Here is a 7,933-nt window from a genome sequence, read left to right on the forward strand (position 1 = left end):
ACTCTCAGATAGAGATGGCTTTCCTAACTGACACTACACTTCATATGATAGAAGATTATATTTAGTACCTATGTCCAATAAGGCATTATATAGCACTTTCCCATAGGTGCTACGTAACTCAATAGTGTATCATAGAGGTGTGTCAAAGTCCAACCAATCATCCTCTGTTTCAACTTGAAATGCATGTGTCACTCCAAGGTTGGCCTCTCGTTGGCGTCTAATACGTTGCTATCACTCCTTAGCCTCAATTTGAGCTTGTATCTTTTTCAATTTTGCTTGTTTCTTGTCTGCCTTTTGTTTATGGATGGCAAGTAGCTCCTCTTGGCTTAAAGGATCATAATATCTTTTAAATTTACTCCCATTGAGGAATCCAATGGTTTCAACTCCATCAAGAGTTTCCACATGAATGATACCTTGTGGGGTGATTTTTCTTACACTTTATGGTCCTTTTCCCACGTGTTTCAACTTTTTCTTCTCCTTACACACTCCATACATAAGGAGTTTATCCCCAACCTTGATATCCTTGCTCTTTAAATGACGGTCAAACCATTTCTTTCTCCTATCTTTCTCCCCAAGTGCATTTTTCACTGCCAATTGTCTTTCTTCATCTAACCTCTCAAGGATATATAAACGCTCAACTAAAGGGTTACCATCCCAAACTTCTTGTGAAGCTACCTGCAAACTAGGGATTACAAACTCCCATCGCATAACTGCTTTTTGCCATATACCATTTTGAATGGTGTACAATTAATAGCCACTTTGTAAGCAGTACGATAAGCCCATAGAGCTTATGTCAGCTTCAAATCCCAATTTCTGCTATGAGCTTCCACTATTTTGGTAAAGATAGAAATTAAACTCTTGTTAGTGCTCTCAGCTTGATCATTTGCTTATGGATAATAAGATGTAGACATATGGTGGGCTATCATGAAGTTTGTAACGTTCCTTTATAACTCCATCTATAAAATGAGTACCATTTTCACTCACAATCTCAAGGGGACAACCAAATCGTGTAATAATGTTCTCAAAGAGAAACTTAGCAGTTGACCTTGCATCCGCCTTGCGTGTCGCCTTGGCTTCCACCCACTTTGTCACATAGTCAGTGGCAATAATAATATATTGAGATTCAGTGTTACAAGCTGTCAAACTAATTGGGCCTACAAAGTCTAAACCCCATTTATCAAATGGTTGAGTCACTTTAATAGGATGTAAGGGCATCTTATCCTTTCATTGTGTGATCTTGTAACATTGCCATTTATCACACCCTTTTACAAAAAGTGATGCATCCTTGAATAAGGTAGGCCACCAATAGCCTAATTGCAACACCTTTCTAGCAGTTTGTTCCCCTAAAAAATGTCCTCCGGCTATACCCATGTGGGATTCTTCCAGTATGTAAAAATACTCATCCTCATGAGCACAACATCTAAGAATATTATCCTTCCCTATCTTGTAGAGAGTTCTCACAATTAGAAAATAAGGTTCACATTTCTTTAATAGTTTTTGAGCTATATCCTTACGAAGCTCTTTGGGTGGAAAACCATTAACAAAAAAGTTCACAATCTTCTCACTCATTCAAGCATGGTCTTGACTAGGAATAGGGAAGTATCGGGCAATTCATCATCGATTCTAGTAGGGGCTTCACCATTGGCTATGCGAGACAAATGATCTTCCATGACATGTCTTTTACTAGGTCTCATCACAACGATAAAATCAAACTCAAGAAGAGTTAATAACCATTGTATAATTCTTCCCGTGAAACAAGGTTTATTCACTAGATACAACAACGCTTGATGATCCACACAAAAAAAAAACTTGTTGTCAAGAAGGTAGTAGCAAAATTTCTTTACTACATAAATCATAGCTAAACCTTCTCACTCTATAGTGGTGTAGTTCCTCTCAGCATCATTTAATTGACGACTTGCAAAGCTAATGGGGTAGTCCAATTTATGTTCTCTTGGTTGAGCTAGAACACACCCAATAGAAAAGTTTGATGCATCAATATGACCATGGAGAACTACATTCCAATCGGGCACTTGTAGGATGGGAGCACTTTTCAAGGCCCTTTTTAATAACTCATAAGCATGGTCACACTACGCGGTCCATTGGATCTCAATAAGAAGCTTGTACAATGCGCGAGATACATCCAGTCTAGTGAAGAGGTGTAGAGCTATAGTTGTATTAGTATCTATGTGTGTGTGTGTGTGTGTGAGTGTGTGCATGTGCATGAGAGAGAGAGAGAGAGAGAGAGAGAGAGAGAGAGAGCGAGAGAATCACAAACAAATCCATTTAACCCAAAATCTTACAAGTTCCATAATCCCTATTAGCCTTGGACATTAATGCAGGCTTAATTTGTCACTTGTTGATATGTGTTTTGTAGATGCCTTCTCCAAGGCCCTTATCTACTTTGGACAAATAGGAGCAAATGACTATAACCGTACTTTAGATAATGGCTTTTCATTAGATGATATCGTCACAAAAAGTTTGTCCCGAACGTAATCAAGATGATACAAAATGCCATTAGAGGTTATTATCCTTTCTTCACTAAATTAATTAAACTTTTTATTTTAATCATTGTCAATTGGCCTCATTATGTGGCATGCAAATTCTCAAAAAGCTTTTGCATGTTACACGTTCCAACATATACCTAAACTTTCTTTAAAATATATTTCTCTCAAGGAAATCAGTTATTGATTGCTAGTGGTGTCAAATACTTGGTGGTCGAAGGAGGCTATCCCATCGGTTGTACTCCATTTTACACAAAATTGTTGTACATAAATGCAGCAACAGACCAGTATGGGTGTGTGGAAGACCTTCAAAGCCTTAATGATATTCATGACAAGCTCTTGAAAGAACTCATTTACAATCTTATTACCAAGTATAATGAGGATGCCCATTTCATCTTCTTTGACCTGTTGAAATCTTATGCTAAAATTATTAATTATCCATCTTAGTATGGTATGGGTTGTCTACTTTTCCTTCATTCCTATTCACAATCCAATTGTTATAAATTTCATGTGCTATTGATGTTTTTTTTTTCATTTTCAAAGTCATAGATATTTGTATGAAGGTCTAAATCGTAATATTTAGGAAATCTTGTCCTTTCAGGGTTTATTAACACAATGTATCCATGCTTTGATATTCTGCATTCAACCAATCTCACGAGTTTGGAAGCATGTTCAAGTCCATCAACATATGTTAGTTGGGATGGTCTACATTTTACTAAAACTACACATAATGTCCTCTTTAATCTCTTTAATACTAAAGGATTTGTGACTCCCTATCCCAACTTCCTCACGTAAAATTATTCAAAGGTCACTTTCACTAGAATTAAATCCAAGAGTCATTATCCAATTGAAGTCCAAGCTCTTAGTCCTTTAATTTTCAAAAGGCACTCTAGAAGGAAATAATAAATTGGATTCACTAAACACAAAATAAGTGAATTTCCTTATCCAATATTGAATTAGCCATGCTCTATAGGCTATGCTTCTTGTTATTGAGTGTATTAATTTAATGCACAAATGACTCTTATTTAAGGTCTTTCTACGATATTTATATCCAATTGCTTTAACTATAGCTAATCACACCAGAGACTATAAAGTTAGTGGGTCTTCTATGAGAGAAGAATGACTTGAACTATTTGTTTTTAGAAGAAGCAAAGAGATTCTTCTAATGAAATCTTATCTCTTTTATTGATTTTACATAGTTGGATATTATTCTGATTAGAAGACTGTTTTCCAACATTCTAAATGTTTTTATATCAACATATACTACCATGAGTGCATCTCCTACATTAATCCATGGAATCTCATGAGATCCCTTTGATACTAATCTTAAGTATCAAAGAGCTAAAACTGTAGTTCCCAAACCAAGTGCTTGAACATGATCACACAAGAGAATGTCCTTACTCCAAGTTGTGTGACCACTGAAACCCTCTTTGAATGTTTCTCACAATTGTGTTTTCTTTGCCAAAAAAAAAAAAGAAGATGCCCTCGGGTCCTCGTGCCATGTTCTTGCTGCGTGTTGCCATCTTCTTCCCATACCTCGGCTCCCTAGCCTAGCTTTATCGTTTGGTGCTCCTACTGGCTTCATTGTTCAACCTCCCTACTCCTACTCCCATTGTGCTCCATCTGCAGCTCAGGTTTTTTCTGTCTGTCACTTAGACTCACAAAGAGGACCTTTCAAGATTCCAATTAATGAGAAATTTTTCCAATTAATTGTGCATGCGTACTACCATGAGCTCTTGTTGAAAACTTACCAAGTTAATTATACTTACCAAAACATGTTATCAAGGCTTTTATATATCCAAAAGGCAAAAAAAAGTAGCTCAGAGATGCTAGATGTTGCTTTCTTGGAATCTTTTTTGCATGATAAGTGCTATAAGATAGGATAATATCAACATATACTACCATCAACTCATTGAAAATTAGCAAGCTAATCATCAGTGCCAAAACATGCTCTCAAGGCTTGGATATACCCAAAAGCCTTGAAAAGTAATGGAGAGATGCTAGATGTGTCTTTCTTGTAATTTTTATTGATGATAAGTGCTTTAAGATAGCCAAATATGAGTTCTCTGCTACAATATACACCCTTCATGACTAAAAGAGGTGAAATAAAACACTTCATAGAAAAGTGAAGGAGATTAGATTTTTTTTTCTTACACAAATGGTTGCCTAAAATTGTGAATGGAGATTGTGCATAGAAAATTCTTGTATATTTGAGCACTATGTGTGCATATCTGTGACCGTGCGTTCATGTGTGTGCACGCGTGCATGCATGCACACCTACCTTTCCTCTTGAAGCACTTAGCCTTGAAGCCCATAAGGGTGAGCATTATCAGACCATAGCACAAGGTGTGAAGGTAAAGGTGATGGGTATTGAATGCCCAATTGACTTTTTGTGATGAAAGAAAATGATAATGCCAATCCTAGAAGAAAAATGCCACTTAAAGGTGATGCGCCAATGAGTGGACCTACTAGCTAAACTACTAGTATGCAAAAAATATAGATGAGAGACTCTCTCAACCTATGTACACCATTGTCTTTCTCAATCGATCTATATGTAGCCATTTTGAGTCTAGGGATAGACAAGTGTGTGTATCCACGCTAGAGCTTGCATGTAAATCCCCCAGACAACTATGTATGGTCTACAAAGCTTCATAATGCATCATACTAGTGTCACTTACCATATGGCTGACAATCCCTACTACAAATGCTCCCACTGTAGCTGCTAGGTTGGGCCTCCACACTAGTAAATCGTATATGAGACACTCAAACAGTGATGAAATCTGTGCAAACATATCTATCCTAGCCTCCCCTATGATATCTGCATACACTATTATCACTACTCATCACGCATGGATGTGTCATTGTTGACATTGAGATGGCTACATCCCTATCACCCATAGGCGTAACCATGTGTCCTAGCATCAACTCATTAGTCTCTAGCATGATCATATCAAAGAACTCCATGTCCATCATCTCTACTTGTGTCTCGAGGGAGCAGACCCGCTCTTCTTGCTCCTACACAAACTTTCACAACACCTAATGTGTCTCACTAGAGCACTCCCGCTTGATCTCTACCTCAATAGACTTTACTGGAACATCCTGCACAACTAAATGCTCTGTCTTGTGAGCATGGGGGAACTCACCTACAAAGGAGACATGTCTCGTCTCTCGCTCAACACATGCCACTAAAAAAATCAAGACCATGCCGTCTCGTATCTCAGATACATGCAAAGGATATACCAAGCCATTGTGGGATCCCCTAGAAATCACTAGTGATCTGCAATGCATCTGGAAAGTCTGGTCTATAAGTAGTGTCTAACACCCACAATCTACTAATTGTCTCACTGAGATCAAGCTCTATCTCAGGTGAGGAACATAACACACATGTCGTAGTGTATAGGATGCACCAATGGGCAATGACAAGCAAACATCTCCTGCACCTGCAATGTCAAGCGCCGAACCATCAACCAAGTGTAGACAACCAAAGCTCCTACTAGAGAAGGTGCTAAACCTTCCCATTTGGGGTTTGGATTTAGGCCAATTTTGGATCTCCTCTACCATTTTGCCTTTGTTTTTTGCCTTTCTTTCCTTCTCTCTCTTCTATTCCTGAAAAAGAAGCAAAGAAATTGTTTCATCACATCAGGAGGTTGGATTGTTTTTGGCTCAAGAAGACGCAAGGCAGTGGAGTTTTGCTTCAAGTTCTTCATTTAAAAGCACACCACTCACAATGTGGTGTGATGTGGAAAATTGCATCCTCATCTGGCAACCAACGAGGAGAAGTGTCGCGTCTGGAAGACATGTAAGTGGGACAAACGCTAAAGGAAAATGTGACATCACCATCAATGGCATATGAATCCACCACTCTAGCATGTGTCAAAACCTCATATGCATCACACATAGATCTTTGTTGCTACCTCATATGTATGAAACAGTGGTCCCTAATATGCCATGTGTGACCATAATGCCAACAACGCATATATCGACAACTACAAGAGTGTCATCTCTCATGACTCATCACTGTAGACTCTCAACTGTCACACATGTCTGCTATATGGAATTCAAGAAACTATGGAAATAAATCTTGGGATAAATCTGGCAGGCTCTCCCTTGCAAATTGACAAAAAACCTCAAGCAAAATCTCAACCGTAGATAGTGCCAAATCGGCAACAAAGTAGGAGACACTCGACCAGTACACAATCATGAAAACCATGATCAATTGCATCAAAAACAATGCTCGTATATGCATAAAAGAGCTCCACAATCTGCTATATCTACATGCATACAATCTTGGACAAACAACTCAATCGAGCATAAAGTGTATAACCATATATGCAAGTAGTAAGCACATAATCTCAAACACATCCTACAAGAAAACTGCTTACAAACATCTTCAAAAAACCTGTGAAGCTTGTGACTGCCTGTAATTTGTAGCCAGACGAGCATATGCAACTCTCACTCCTGCAAGAGTGGGTACAAGAACACTAAAATGTGTCCAAGATGACAAAAGCTATGAAAAGTGGGAGTCAAACTCTACCACTAAACCATGAGAGAGTAAAACCACAAATACACATAAAACATGGCAAGAATCTAAGAAAAAATCGATAGAGTTTCCCCTAAAGACTTAGTAAAAACTCAAAACATCTCACCAAAATTGCATGAAAAATACACTCAGTGTATTAGTAAGCGGATCCACAGTCTTCACAGCCTCTTATAATTACGGGGTTTTACCGTCAAATTTTGTATGTGATCAGGATTGTCTTTTCCAAGCTAAGACAATCTCCACACCAATTCCTTGTGTCCTTGTTGGCTAACGATATATATATATTCTCGTTCTTGGAATCATGATACCAACTTTATGGCATAATAATTTTGGACAAACAACAATGCTCTTTTCCCACTGTCTTGATTGTATAACAAAACTTCTTGCAATTGGATTTCTCCATATCACTGATGCACCTGTGTGATCATAGTTGGATACTTGTGGGTCCAAATAGATGGAGATAGGGCTAGGTGCTTGACAATGTCCTTGCAAGAAGCACTCATTCTTACTTTCTCAGGCTTTCTTACTTGGACGGACAAAGAATTAGTTCCAAAAGTAGAAACTTCAAGAACCAAGATCAAACACAATTACCTACCACTTTTTATTGAGGCAACCAATAGGAGCAGCAAGTTTGAATAGCTTGGTACTCAACTTATGCCAAGTTTTTTTTTCTCAAAGCACTCTCCTATCCTTTCTTTTGAAGCCATCAATGCATTGATGGACTTGTAGAAAAAAATGAGTGCTTCTTCAAATGTATATGAAATTCTAGGAAATTGGCTCTACATTCAAGTAACCATGGGAGTGTCTGTAGACCACATCATGCTTACTATGTTGGTCCTCTTTCCTTCAAACAAGAGAAGAATTCCATCAATAGAAGTCTATAACGATCACA

At 38.0% G+C, this 7,933-nt stretch overlaps 1 pseudogene; it reads left to right on the forward strand.

Moving 5' to 3' along the window:
* The first annotated feature begins 2,361 nt into the window (after positions 1-2,361).
* LOC147434675 (GDSL esterase/lipase At1g31550-like) lies at positions 2,362-7,649 on the forward strand (annotated as a pseudogene).
* The last annotated feature ends 284 nt before the right edge of the window (positions 7,650-7,933 follow it).

The sequence above is a fragment of the Adiantum capillus-veneris genome, chromosome 19 (assembly GCF_014529385.1).
Source record: "Adiantum capillus-veneris isolate H3 chromosome 19, ASM1452938v2, whole genome shotgun sequence".
Classification (NCBI taxonomy): Eukaryota; Viridiplantae; Streptophyta; class Polypodiopsida; order Polypodiales; family Pteridaceae; genus Adiantum; species Adiantum capillus-veneris.